We start from the raw sequence: 15,502 nt of genomic DNA on the forward strand, positions 1-15,502 counted from the left end.
ATTTGGATTTGGTGCTTGAAACAACTTTGATAGTTTGGGCAACAGAACTAAATACCTATGCCATTAGCCTAGTTCCATCCAACATTTTACCAAGAGGATGGGTGAGATTCTCCCTTTCGGAGACAAAGTGCGGGATTCTCCATTCAGAGACTAACAGCGGGATAATCCGCCCGTGGGATTCTCTGTACTGCCGGTAGCGCACCCACACTCGTGGGTTTCAGGCTGGTGTGGGATGGCCACAATGGGAAATCCCATTGGCAGGAACAGAGAATCCCGGTGCGGGCGAGGACGAGCCGCTGACGAACAGGCAGCTGGTGGGCCATAGAATCCCGTCCTAAGTGTTGACGCTGGAAGAGAATCGGTGCACTTCTATGTCAGCAGAATTGGCGCTGGTCTCGGAGCAATTCATTAATCGTTAATGGGCCAGCACCCGTGCCACGTGGAACACGATCGATTCCAATACAAAATGGGGTCGGATTCGCATGGGTCAGGATTGACACTCGAGAGGCTGACAAGCTCCAGCCGCATATCAGCACTCCACTCCCCACACACACTCATCCCAGCTAATAAGATGGCAGCACAGAGAGCGGACCCCGGTTTGCGGACGCGGAGCTCGAGACCACGCTGAATCCAACATTTTACCAAGAGGATGGGTGAGATTCTCCCTTTCGGAGACAAAGCGCGGGCCTGAAGGAGGAGAGGTGGGTCACCCTGTACCCCGGGGTGGAAGGAGATTGCCGGCCGCCGCCGTACACCGAGCCAAGGTGCAGGTGGCAGACGTTGTGAGCGCCAAGGGCCCCACCGCTAGGACCGGATAGCAGTGATGAAAAAACTACACAACCTCCTCAGGGCAACCAAGGTGAGAAAAGGCAGCACTGTGCCCCTGGCACCAGCCCCCATCCCACACATCCGGAACCCCACCCCCCTACTCGGAGGGCGACCCCACCCACCGGCAGAATGCACGCTCCCTACTCTGCTCCAGATGCCAGCACCCATACTGCCTGCCATGGCCGGTTGCCCAGGCCATGGAGGCCACCAGCTACCCACCTACTGTGCTGCATGCATCCGACTGCCTAACACTGTGTGCTTTCTCTTTCCCTCCAAGGAGAAGGCAGCCCACAACTGCAGGGAGCGGGAAAAGGCAAGAGTGGGACCACCAGACCTTCACCCCCTCACCGCAGTGGAAAAGTGCACACTGGACCTGGTTCGTGGGCCCGGAGAGAGGGCAGTCGCCAAGGCAGAGGTCGGCATTGGGCAAACAAGTGAGACCCTGCTGAGTTGCATGGTGGTTCGCCATGGTATGTGTGTCACCATCCCACCACCACTCCCACACCCCCACACCCTCCACCACTACCCTCCCTCACCCATCATTCACCATCACCATGCCCCCACCTCTCACCACCACTACACCCCCCTACACCACCCCACACCTCCCACTACCACCACCCACCATCCCAACCCACCATCCAGTCATCCAGTCTTGTGTCTTGCAAGATCACCTGGTGATGAGGCGGGCCCTTCTGGTGTCCCCTGCCCCCGACTCCAAGTGGTTGGCAGCGGGGAAGAGGAAATGGACAGTGGTGAGAGTCCTCGAACCGCAGCCCAAGATACCCCAGAGCACCAGTCCGGCGACGACATTGATGTCCTGACACAGTTGCTTCCAACACCCTCCACCATCGCAGAGACACTCACCTCGGCTGGGCACTTTAGCAAAGAGGCTCCTGGGGCACCATCTGGTGTGCACCACACATGTGCTGTGGTACACCAGGTGGACGTAGGAACCTTCAAGGAGGTCGATGGTTGGAGGGCTGCCTGACCTCAGTGACTAGCTGGCATCTGGACGGTTTTATGTGTCTGGAAAGGGTGGTCCCATCAATAGTGGAGATGCAGACACAGAGCCAGAGACCAAATGAGGGACTCTCAGCAGCTATCCAGTGCCTGCCAGTGCAGTTGGAGGAGTCCAACGTCCTGCAGGGGCAGGAGGTGGCACCGACCATGCATGCCGCCCAGGCCAAATCCGTCCACGGTGGAGGCCTTGGGGACGAAAGTATCAGCCATGGTCAAGATGTCCAAGTCCTGGGGCAAATTATAGTTTATCAATATTCACCTATAACTATGTAGAGGAATGCCTGAAATCAACTTTACACTAATTTTTTTTTTTAAAATAATTTTTATTAAAGGTTTTCATAAATATTCAATAACAAAATGAGAAAGAAAAAAGAACCCGACAGGGTTAAGTACAAAACACAATCTAAAAAATCTACCCCCCAAACCCCTCCCCCGGTAAATAAATAATGAATTAACATTAAGACTTAAGACAACAGGTGTATACACCCCCTCAGACCCTCCAGTGTAAATAACATAAACAAAAATAAAGTAAACCCCCCCCACCCCCCGAGCTGCTGCTGCCATTGACCAATGTCTAGCGTTCTGCCAGAAAGTCTAAGAACGGTTGCCACCGCCTAAAGAACCCTTGTACCGACCCTCTCAAGGCGAATTTCACCCTCTCCAATTTAATGAACCCTGCCATATCGCTGATCCAGGATTCCACGCTTGGGGGCCTCGTATCTTTCCACTGAAGGAGAATCCTTCGCCGGGCTACCAGGGACGCAAAGGCCAGAATTCCGGCCTCTTTCGCCTCCTGCACTCCCGGCTCCTCTGCCACCCCAAATATTGCGAGCCCCCAGCCCGGTTTGACCCTGGATCCTACCACCCTCGACACCGTCCTCGCTACGCCCTTCCAAAATTCCTCCAGTGCTGGGCATGCCCAGAACATATGGGTGTGATTTGCTGGGCTCCCTGAGCACCTAACACACCTGTCCTCACCCCCAAAGAACCTGCTCATCCTTGTCCCGGTCATGTGTGTCCTGTGCAGCACCTTAAACTGTATGAGGCTGAGCCTCGCGCATGAAGAGGAAGAGTTCACCCTCCCTAGCGCATCTGCCCACGTCCCCTCTTCGATCGCCTCTCCCAACTCCTCCTCCCACCTACCTTTCAACTCCACCACTGAGGCCTCCTCCTCCTCCTGCATCACCTGGTAAGTTTCCGAGATCTTCCCCACTCCCACCCACCCACCCCCCCGAGAGCACCCTGTCCTGTACTGTGTGTGGCAGTAGCCGTGGGAATTCCACCACCTGCCGTCTGGCAAACGCCCTTACCTGTAAGTACCTGAAGGTGTTCCCCGGGGGGAGCCCGTACTTCTCCTCCAGCTCACCCAAGCTCGCGAATTTCCCGTCCACAAACAGGTCCCCCAACTTTCGTATCCCTGCCCCGTGCCACCCCAAAAACCCTCCACCTGTTCTTCCTGGGGCGAACCGGTGGTTCCCCCTAATGGGGTCCACGCCGAGGCCCTAACTTCCCCCCTATGCTGCCTCCACTGCCCCCAAATTTTGAGGGCCGCCACCACCACCGGGCTCGTAGTATACCTCCTTGGAGGGAGCGGCAGCGGTGCCGTTGCCAGCGCCCCCAGACTCGTACCCACACAGGACGCCATCTCCAGCCTCTTCCTTGCAGCCCCCTCCCCCTCCATCACCCACTTGCGCACCATTGTCGCATTGGCGGCCCAGTAGTACCCACAGAGGTTGGGCAGCGCCAGCCCCCCCCCTATCTCTACTCCGCTCCAGGAACACCCTTCTCACCCTCGGAGTCCCTCGCGCCCACACAAACCCCATTATACTCCTGTTAACCCGCCTGAAAAAAGCCTTCGGGATAAACACGGGGAGGCACTGGAACAGGAACAAAAACCTTGGGAGCACCGTCATTTTGATTGACTGCACCCTACCCGCCAGGGACAGCGGCAACGCGTCCCACCTCTTGAACTCCTCCTCCATTTGCTCTACCAGCCTTGTAAAGTTAAGCCTATGCAGGGCCCCCCAGCTCCTGGCCACCTGGACCCCCAAATATCTGAAACTCTTCTCCGCCCTTTTTAGTGGGAGCTCGCCAATCCCCCTCTCCTGGTCCCTTAGCTGAACTACGAACAGCTCGCTCTTCCCCATATTGAGCTTGTACCCTGAAAAGTCCCCGAATTCCCTAAGCATCCTCATTACCTCTGGCATTCCTCCCACTGGGTCCGCCACATACAGCAGCAGGTCGTCCGCATAAAGCGACAACCTATGCTCCTCCCCACCCCGCACCAACCCCCTCCAGTTCCTCGACTCTCTCAGTGCCATAGACAGGGGTTCAATCGCCAGTGCGAAGAGCAGGGGGGACAGGGGACACCCCTGTCTCGTCCCTTGGTGCAACCGAAAGTACTCGGACCTCTTCCTATTTGTGGCCACACTCGCCATCGGGACCTCATACAACAGCCTAACTCACCTGACAAACCCCTCCCCAAACCCGAACCTCTTCAGCACATCCCACAGGTACCCCCACTCTACCCTATCGAAGGCTATCTCAGCGTCCATCGCCACCACTATCTCCGCCTCCCCTCCCTCGCCGGCATCATGATAACGTTCAAAAGCCTCCGCACATTCGCGTTCAACTGTCTCCCCTTCACAAACCCCGTCTGGTCTTCATGGATGATCTGCGGCACACAATCCTCAATCCTCGTGGCTAAGACCTTCGCCAGCATCTTGGCATCTACATTCAGCAAGGAAATCGGTCTGTAAGACCCACATTACAGGGGATCCTTGTCCCGCTTCAGGATCAAGGAGATCAGTGCCCGGGACATCATCGGGGGTAAAGCCCCCCCCTCCCTTGCCTCATTAAAGGTCCTAACTAACAGCGGGCCCAACAGGTCCATATATTTTTTATAGAACTCGACCGGGAAACCGTCCGGCCCCGGTGCCTTCCCCGCCTGCAAGCTTCCGATCCCTTTGATCAGCTCCTCCAGCCCAATCGGGGCCCCCAGTCCCGCCACCAGTCCCTCTTCCAACTTTGGAAACCTCAATTGGTCCAGGAAACGGCCCATCCCTCCCTCCTCCCGTGGGGGCTTGGATCGGTACAATTCCTCGTAGAAGTCCCTGAAGACCCCATTGATGCCAACCCCACTCCGCACCACGCTCCCTCCCCTGTCCTTAACTCCCCCGATCTCCCTAGCTGCGTCCCGCTTCCGAAGCTGATGCGCCAGCATCCGGCTTGCCTTTTCCCCATACTCGTAGACCGCCCCCTGGGCCTTCCTCCACTGCACCTCCGCCTTCCTGGTGGTCACCAGGTCGAATTCGGCCTGGAGGCTGCGCCTCTTCCTCAACAATCCTTCCTCAGGTTCTTCCACATACCTCCTGTCTAGCCTCACCATCTCCCCCACCAGCTTCTCCCTCTCCCCCCGCTCCCTCGCTCCTTGTGGGCCCTGATGGAGATCAGCTCTCCCCTCACCACCGCCTTCAGTGCCTCCCATACCATCCCCAGTCGGACCTCCCCTTTGTCGTTGGTCTCCAAGTACCTCTCTATACTTCCTTGGACCCGCTCGCTCACCTCCTCGTCCGCCAAGAGCCCCACCTCCAAGCGCCACAGCGGGCGCTGGTCCCTCTCCTCCCCCATCTCCAAGTCCACCCAATGCGGGTCGTGGTCCGAAAATGGCTATTGCCGAATACTCGGTATCCTCTACTCTCGCTATCAGCGCCCTACTCAAAATGAAAAAGTCGATTCGAGAATAAGCCTTATGGACATGTGAGAAGAATGAAAATTCCCTAGCCCCCGGCCTTGCAAATCTCTAAGGGTCCACCCCTCCCATTTGGTCCATAAATCCCCGCCGCCGGCTTCCTACCCGTCCTAGACCTGGAGCGATCCAATGCAGGATCCAACACCGTGTTAAAGTCGCCCCCCATTATCAGGCCCCCCACTTCCAAGTCTGGGATCCGAACCAACATATGCCGCATAAAACCCGCATCGTTCCAGTTCGGAGCATACACATTGACCAGTACCACCCTCTCTCTCTGCAACTTACCACTTACCATTATGTACCTACCGCCATTATCTGCCACAATGCTCGACGCCTCGAATAACACCTTCTTTCCCACCAAGATCGCCACCCCTCGATTTTTGGCATCTAGCCCGAGTGTAACACCTGACCTACCCACCCTTTCCTCAGTCTTACCTGGTCTGCCACCTTCAGGTGTGTCTCCTGGAGCATAACCACATCCGCCTTGAGCCCCTTCAGGTGCGCGAACACGCGGGCCCGCTTAACCGGCCCATTCAGTCCCCTTACATTCCAGGTTATCAGCCGGATTAGGGGGCTACCCGCCCCCCTCCCCCGCCGACTAGCCATGACCCCTCCTCGGCCAGCCACGCGCCAGCACCCCACACCCGGCCCGTTCCCCACAGCGGCATACCCCCGTCTTGACCCACCCCACTCGCTCCAGCTCCTCCTTGATCTTAGCAGCAGCAACGCAATTCCCCCCCACCCACCCCCCCGCCCCCCGGCTAGGACCCAACCTAGCTGGTTTACTCCCCCCATTGCACTTCCGCAAGTCAGCTGACTCCTGCTGACCCCGGCCACTCCCGCCTCCCCTTTGACTCCTCCCATTGTGTGGCACACCCTCCTCTCCCGCTCCCCATTCACAGGCTCTCCCCCTCCGTTCTAAGCGCGGGAAACAATCCTCGCTTCCCCGCCCCGGTCCCGCCCCCCCCAGCCTTCGGCGCAGGAAAGAAATCCCGCGCTCTCCACCTACCAGGCCCCGCCACCAACCAAAGCAGTGCCCAACCCGCCCCATCCACCCTCCCCAACCCGAAAGAGAAAAACACAGAGAAAAAGAAACCCAAAACAATGCAAAGGCCCCCCTCCCCCGAACCAAAAATAGGCATAACATATCCACCGCAGTCCACAATCGCCCATCCCGACCCTCAGTCTGTGTCCAGCTTCTCGGCCTGAACAAAGGCCCACGCCTCCTCCGGAGACTCAAAATAATGGTGCCGGTCCTTGTAGGTAACCCACAATCGCGCCGGCTGCAACATGCCAAACTTCACCCCCCTCCTGTGCAGCACCGCCTTCGCTCGATTGTACCCGGCCCTCCTCTTCGCCACCTCCGCACGCCAGTCCTGATATATCCGAACCTCCGCGTTCTCCCACCTGCTGCTCCTCTCCTTCTTGGCCCACCTGAGCACACACACCCGATCGACAAACCAATGGAACCGCACCAGCACCGCCAACGGAGGCTCGTTAGCCTTGGGCCTCCTCGCCAACACTCTATGGGCCCCTTCCAGCTCCAGGGGCCCCTGGAAGGACCCCGCTCCCATCAGCGAGTTTAACATGGTGACCACATAGGCCCCCACGTCCGGCCCCTCCAGCCCCTCCGGGAGGCCCAGAATCCGCAGATTCTTCCGCCTCGACCGATTCTCCATCTCCTCGAACCGCTCCTGCCATTTCTTGTGGAGCGCCTCGTGCGCCTCCACCTTTACCGCCAGGACTAAGATCTTGTCCTCATTGTCAGAGATCTTTTGTTGAGCCTCTCGGATCACCACCCCCTGGGCCGTCTGTGTCTCCAGCAGCTTATCAATAGAAGCCTTCATCGGCTCTAGCAGGTCCTTTTTAATCTCTCTGAGGCAGCGCTGGATACCCTCCTGTTGCTCCTCCGCCCACTGCCTCCATGCTGCCTGGTCTCCGCCTGCCGCCATTTTGTCCTTCTTCCCTCCCTTCTCCTGGTCCACCACCACCTTTTTAGTCACCCCGCTCCAAGTTTAAGCCATATACTGACGGGGAACTATTATTAACTCCTTCCCACACCGGGAAATGTCGAAAATGTGCCCTTGGGGGCCCTGAAAAGAGCCCAAAAGTCTCGAGAGGGAATCCTTTCGGCAGTGTTCGCTTCACCAATCTGCCCCAAAATGTCTGTGGAAACTCCTGAAAAACGTCTAAGTGTCCGTTCCAGACGGGAGCTGCCGAATGCGTGACCTACTCCTCCATGGCCGCCACCAGAAGCCTCGTCCCCGCTTCTTCAGTGGCCTTGGTGAGATCTTTTCACAGTTGTTCCCTCTGCTGTTAGAATTCACTTTTGATAAAGGTCCTCAGGTCAGTTTGCAGCTTTAAGCTTGCCCTTCCCCCGCCTGCATGATGGAAGAGGCCCTGTTTATCCTGTTGCAGCCAAATCTTTTACTGATTCTGCCGGGTTTAGTAGCCAAAAGACATAACATTCCTGGGGGACACTGTCAGGGGAGTGTTGCAGTCTTCTTGCCACACCGGGAAATGTCAAACAAATGCCGTGGGGGCCCTGTAAAAGAGCCCAAAAGTCCGTTCCAAGCAGGAGCTACCGAATATGCGACCTAGCTCTGCATAGCCGCACCCGGAAGTCCTCAACTTTACACTAAATTAACATCAAAAATGAGACCCACACCCTCTGCTCGTAGTAAATCTGCAAAAAACATCGGATGCGATTATCCATCCAATTGCCTTTACCGATTCTGATGTCGACCTATGGAGAATCCCGCCCAATGTTTCTTGCAGATTTACTACAAGCAGAGGGTGTGGTACAAATTTTTGGTGCTAATTTAGTTTTAAGTTGATTTCAGGCATCCCTCTACATAGTTACAGGTGAATATTGATAAACTATTAATAAGTTTGCCAGGAAATGGAACGGTTGCAGAAAAACTATGCTTGTGTCAGGATTTTTATGCACTGATTCTGTAAATAAGAGGAGCTTTTAATACTCTACTCAAAGCACGTCAATCACTCGTGCTGTCACTGAGTCCAATTCAAATGCATTATAATACAAAATAGATTTTATAAGGAACTGCTAGCTTGAACAAATGTACTGCAGTGGAATTACGGAACATGCTGAGCAATGGACATCTGAATAATTGGGGTACGTTTTATGCTTGGCTCAGGCTTTTGTACTTTATCTTTCTGCCTGAATCAGGAATTCCACATAATTGGAGAAAATTAGGAGTCATTTGTATGTATAACTTCTGTAGAACCAGAAATATGCTGAAAATGGGTGCTGTTAATCTAAAGTGTAATCCAATGTGTATCTAAAATTGCTTTTAAAAATCTACAGCCACTTTTGACACTGAGATAAGCTTTCTCGCACTATAAATTAAATACATAGCATATCCAATTAACAGGGAACAGCCCAAGGGAATGAGTATGACTTGACAGGTGGAATGAAGCAAATAACTCTCGAGCAAAAAAGTGCAATTAATGAATCTATAATAAGTTGTCCATCACAGTGTCTGCACTTTCATTGGGTTTAAGAGTTCAGTTTTCTCAATTAATCATACCCTGACTTTTGTTTGTGAAGAAAATGCATAAAATCAACAATGTAAGTGCAAAAAAAACACAATTGCAAATGTGAGCTGACACAATCTCCACCTGTTGTTGAACAAACCACCACATTCTCCCACAGATACTTAAGTAACAACATTCCTACCAAGACCATGCAATAGGTACATAAGCCTAAAAAAAGATCCAAGTTCTGCTTTGCCAGTGTTACACCAACTCATTGCTTCTGCCTGGTTTAACAAAACCAAAATGATTTCAAAATTGCACCGGTAATCTTTCCACCATGTTAACACCAATGATGTGGCTAGCTCCCTTGAAAAAGGAGCCTGTCACCAGGTGACCAAACAGCCTGTCTGGTAGGCCACTTTCAATATAGGAATCATGATTCCAAAGCACAGTTTGGACCCTGACTGCCATTTTCTGTAGGAACTGGTTCAGGCTCCAATCATTCCTTTGGGAGAAGGAAGAGAAGAGGTCCCCGAATGGAAACTGTAGAATCCTCACAGAGTGATCACAAAGAACGAAGGGTAGGACGCAAAAAGAACTGTTTATTATTACGCACAGTTGATTGCTCCACTACCCGAAGGGTCTCCCACCCCGACCTACACTCAGGTCGGGGTTTTTATACTCTATGGGTTACCCTCGTTAAAGGTGTAGCACCGGCCCATTAACGGGAAAGTTAGTACTCAGCAGAGGTCATGGAGAAACAGTTGGTCCACAGCCCGTGACATCAATGGGGGCATGGAACACATCTCCGGTTCCCCCATCCCCCAGGTCCTGAGCGACATCTGGGTCTGTGGACTGGCGCAAGGGCCCTCTTGTCCTCTTCGCCTGAAGTTGGCACTCAGGTGTCATTTGGGCAGGGTTCGGAGGCACACACCGGACAAGGGACCGATGTTTCCACATGGAGCACTGGGGTTGCTGGCTTGGTGACGGGAACAGGGTCGGTGGTCACCCCAGTGGCTGAGTCACCATTTCGGAGTCGGAGTCAGATGGGTCCGTGTCTGCAGCTCAGCATCCTGGGGTTCCGTGGCCGATGGGGCTGGGGCAGTGACAGCAGCAGAGAAGTCAGAGTCTAGGGAACAGGGGCATCCGGGAATGGGTCTGGCAGATCAGGGACACGGTTGCCAAAAGTCCAGATATATACTGAGTCACCCGGTGAGAAGTTTCATAGGGGCGTATGCCTGGCCTAGCCCACCTCGGACTTGGCTTGACCCCAGCAGACCTTCTCACCAATGTTCGGGAGTACCAAGCTCAACCGGATGCGAAGGCGGTGACCCATCAGGAACTGGGATGGGTCGATTCCCTGCGTGGCATGCAGTGTGGCCCAAAAACATTCACGGAACCTGACCAACTGCGTTTCCAAAATCCCGAGGTCTGTTTCGCCATGCCCTGTTTAAACGTTTGGATCGCCCGCTCAGCTAACCCATTTGAGGCCAGATGTACAGAGCGGAATACGCATGGTGAATTCCATTTGAGTGCATAAAGCAGCCATACTCAGCACTGGTAAAAGTCATCCCATTATCCAAAACTAGCACCTCGGGTATGCCGTGAATGCTGAAGGGCTGGCGAAGATGTTCGACCATGGCATTCATGGTGGTCGCTTGCATCCGGTGCACTTTCATCCATTTGGAGTAGGTGTCTACAATGACAAGAAACATGAAGCCCTGGAACGGTCCGGCAAAGTCAATGTGGAGGTGGAACCAGGGTCAGCAGGCCATTCCCACTGGTGGAGGGGTGTCGCCGGTGGCCACTTCTGGTGCTTCATGCATTGCACACATCGCAGGGCCAACCTCTCAATGTTGACGGTGCTTCCGAACCACCAGATATAACTGCAGACCAACATTTTTAATTTTGTAAACCTCTGGTGTCCATTGCGGAGGACCTGTAGGAGTTGGCTGCGCCCACGTGCCCGAAACACAACTCATGTTCCCCAAAGGATAGTGCCATCCTCGACACACAGCTCTGGAACTTTGGTCGAATAGACCTCAGGTCATCTAGCACAATGTGGTGTTGGGCCCCATATAAGATAATGTGACATGGGACAGCTGTGAGTCTGTCTGGGTCCATTCCAAATGTGAGATGCTGTTACGGGCAAAGAGTCCAGGAAGTGTAAGGCGCGTGACTTTGCCAGTGTCAGTGGTCTAGTGGGGCGATGGAGGCAGCTTAACATATCCACATGTGGATTCTTTGGCCCAGACGTGTTTTGGTACGTACTCGTATGCAGCCAGCAGTAGTGACCACTGTTGGATCTATGCGGAAGCTATGGAGGGAATCGCCCTGTCCTCTTTAAATAGCTTCAAAAAAGGCTTGTGGTCTGTGAACACCAGGAATGCATGTCCATGCTGCCTCACGGCGCCGAGATCCCAGGTTCGATCCCGGCTCTGGGTCACTGTCCGTGTGGAGTTTGCACATTCTCCCTGTGTTTCCGTAGGTTTCGCCCCCACAACCCAAAGATGTGCAGGCTAGGTGGATTGGCCACGCTAAAGTGCCCCTTAATTGGAAAAAATTAATTGGATACTCTAAATTTTTAAAAGAAAAAGAAAAAATGAATGCATGTCCAGAAACGTACTGGTGAAATCTCTTCACACTTAAGACGACGGCCAGTCCCTGTGCGTATTTATCGTCACAAATTTCGGGAGCCTGGGTCCAAAGCCAGCTTGAGATACACATGGCTCATGTCCAATTTCGTAAAGGTTCTATTGCTACTGAGCTTTTATAAGCCCTCTTTGCGCAGAACAGGGTAGCGATACAAGCGAGATACACGATTCACAGTCATCTTATAGTCGCCACAAAGGCATATGAGCCATCAGGCTTCATCACGGGTATGACTGGGGCTGCCCAATCGGAGAACTACACGGGATGTATAATGTAGCCATCTAAGATGGCCTCCTGCAAAGGACCTTGGGAATTATGGCCAACCCAGAACTCTGACAGATACACAGCCTATGTGTATCTAAAACACAGGTAACCAGACCTGACCAAAACCCCCTTTACATTTTAATGACCCATTTTCCCAGGACAATAGAGCTCCAATCAAGCAGCCGGTTCAGCCACAGACTGATCGGCGCCATTCCCTTTACCCAGAAAGCACAACTGCCAAGGTCAATGACCGCTAAGGACCCGCCCAGCTACAAGGGCACCCGCCCCTTTATTGGCTGAAATCTAAGAGAGTGATCAGAGCCCTGTCGAACTATTGGGTCCAAGGTAAGGATTGGCCCAAAGAGCGTGAATCCCAGAGGGATAAAAGAGAGAGCAGCCATGTGATCTGTTTCTCTTGGATCCGGCCTGTGCCACCCAATCGTAGCAGGAACAGCCAGCTAAGTTCAAGACCAACGATCGCTACCTGATGGATGAGCCCAGCAGAGACAGAGCCACTTTCTTCGAACCAACCAAGTGAAATCCAGATAAAGGCCTTTATCCATTTGCACAGTGCCGGTCCCCTGAAGTTAAGTATAGGTTATTGTAGCTGAGAGGTGTAGTTTAACTCGAAGTAGATACTGGGCGGGATTCTCCACTCCCGCACGGAAGTGGCCGCGCCGTCGTGAACGCCGTCGAGGTTCACGACAGCGCGAAACGGCCCCGATCCCGACCGATTCAGGCCCTGACAATGGGCTAGGATCGGGGCCGCAACATCTACACACGCCAGGCCTTGTCGCCCGCGTCATGGCGGCGCCGCATAGATGACGCGGCCAGCGCCGCATGACTGGCGTCATCCGCGCATGCGCGGGTTGGCCGGTGCCAACCCGTGCATGCGTGGTTGCCGTCCTCTCTAAGTCCGCCCCACAAGAAGATGGCGGACGGATCTTGCGGGGCCGCGGAAGGAAGGAGGTCCTCCTTCAGAGAGGACGGCCCGACGATCGGTGGGCACCGATCGCGGGCCATGCCACATTTAAGGTACCCCCGGGTGCAGGATCCCCCCTCCCCCCCCCCCCCCGCAGGCCGCCCCCCCAGCATTCACGCACCGTTCACAGCGGCAGCGACCACGGGCGTCATTCTCCGCCGGCGGGAGTCTCCGTTCTGCCGGCGCTCGGGGGTTTCCCGACGGCGTGGGGGTGCCCCACAATGGGAAACCCCATTGACCGGCCGGTGTTACGGAGACTCCCGCCGGCCGGTCGGCGCAGAAATGTGGCGGGGCGGGTCGGAGAATTTCGCCCCACGTGTGGACGGCGCCGGGGGGAACCCGCCGTTTTGGCCTGGCCGCTCGGCCCATCCGGGCCTGAGAATAGCGGGGGTGCCGGAGAATGCCCATTTTGGGTATCTCCGGCCTGCGGCCCGCGGAATTCGACGGGGCCGTTTCCGCCGCTTGGGAGAATCGCGGGAGGGCGTCCTGGGAAATTTTGGCGGCCCAGGCGATTCTCCCAACCGGCGCGGGAGTGGAGAATCTCGCCCATTGTGTTTGCATGTTGAGATAACTCTTGTGTATGTAAATAAACCATCTTTTGAACTAACTAACTGGTTGTGTGGTCATTTGATCGATATAAGGGAAAGGCTTGTGGTTCACCGAGATAAATAAATAGAGCAACATTATTGCCGACTCTGGTGGGATTCGATTAGAAATGACTTTGTCACTCCCAGAAAACCCACAAACATTGAATCCAATTGTGAGAAAGCGAAAGAACCACAAGTGCATGTCCCATATCGACCAAATAACCGAATTTCGGAAGTGTGTACTAACCCGCATGCCTACCTAACAGGAAGAGTAAGGTAAACTCGTTAGAATTGTGTACAACTATCGAGGGATTGTGAGCTGGAAAATAGTTTGAGCCATACCCGCTGTTCAAATCGCCGCCTTATTCCCCTGTCCCAAATTAAAAGTAGAGAAGAGATAAGAGAAATAATGGCCACTAACGGAATGGAAAGATTGATGAATCCACAGGAACCCAAGGTTGCAGCGACCAACAGAACAGAGCAATGCCCCATATGGGAGGAAGAGTTAAGGGAATACTTAAAGGGGAAAGGATGGCCCCTTTGGTCGAATTTTTGTGCTAATGATGAGTCAGGTCCAGGAAAGATAGGACAGACTTGATGGGAGAACCTAAGCGAGGTCCACAAGAAAAATGTAGAGAAAGTCGGAAAGCCAATGGCAATAGTGTCCTGTTTGGCACAGTTGCGAGGCACAGAGGAGGTCGTGAAGACGCTCCGTAGGCAGTTAATTGAGAAGGAAGAAAAGAACGAGGGAAACAGTAACGAAAGCTAGAAGATAATTGAGCAACTCCGGGAACGGTTAAAACGCGCACATCAATCTTGTCTAGTTCACCTTAGTAGCTTCCAGACCCAGTATGATAAAGCCTACCAAGATACACAGCACGCAGTCCTGGTAAGAAAGGAAACAGAACAACAGGCCACCAAGCTAACTAGTAAATGCGCAGATTTAAAAGCAGCTTTGAGAGCACCCCACAACGCCACTAAGGAACAGAGGCAGAGTACCGTTGACCATGCTAAATGCCGACAGAAGATAGAAAAGTTACAGTCGCTACTCTCAGTACAGAATGGCTTCAGGTACACTTTCGGGCAGGATTTAGATGAGGAAGATGCTCCCGATTGGCAAGAGTTAAGCAAAAGCGCCCCAAAATACATTGAGGACACGGGAAATCAAAATCAAACCCCCCCCACGCCCCAAAAAGGAAAGCACCCGCAGCATCGACTGCACAGGCAGCACACACCCCCACTCACAATTCGGCCCCCATTAATCCGGTTACCACGTAACGCAGGTCATTGGATCAGAAGGAGCCTGATATCGTTTACACCACCCCACTATCCATAACCCAATTAAGAGACGCTTGCATGAAAATTATTCCATTCCAGCCCACCGCAGATCCGCACAGCTTCGTTGAGGAGGTGCGCCAACAAAAGGTTATGTACGGCCTACATGAGAGGGAGGAAGTAAAGCTAATAGTTATGAGCCTTAGCCAGTCTGTAAGGTCAGCTTTGCCAGAACCCCAAAATGTAGCAGGTGGAACCCTACAGGAAATGAAAACAGCCATACTCGATGCCATCGGGTATAACAAAGGAGATCCAGTCGAGGGTTTAAACCACTGCAGGCAAAAGAAGGGAGAACACCCGACCGCGTTTGCTGGATTCATGGATTAATTTCATGGCAGTCTATGGACAATTGAACCGCGCACACCTAAATGAGGAGGACACCACTAAATGGTCCCGCACCTTAGTCTCGCATGTCACAGACGCAGGTCAAAAGGCTTGTGTAAACTACGACCCCGTGGACCCCACACACAATGAGGTTTGGGTACTTAAATGACTTTTTAGAGCATGGGAACAAACCCTACACCGACGGACAGATCAGGACGATATAGAAGCAAACATGCACCCAGTTAGGACTAGCCAGGACCC

The sequence above is a fragment of the Scyliorhinus torazame genome, chromosome 3 (assembly GCF_047496885.1).
Source record: "Scyliorhinus torazame isolate Kashiwa2021f chromosome 3, sScyTor2.1, whole genome shotgun sequence".
NCBI lineage: Eukaryota > Metazoa > Chordata > Chondrichthyes > Carcharhiniformes > Scyliorhinidae > Scyliorhinus > Scyliorhinus torazame.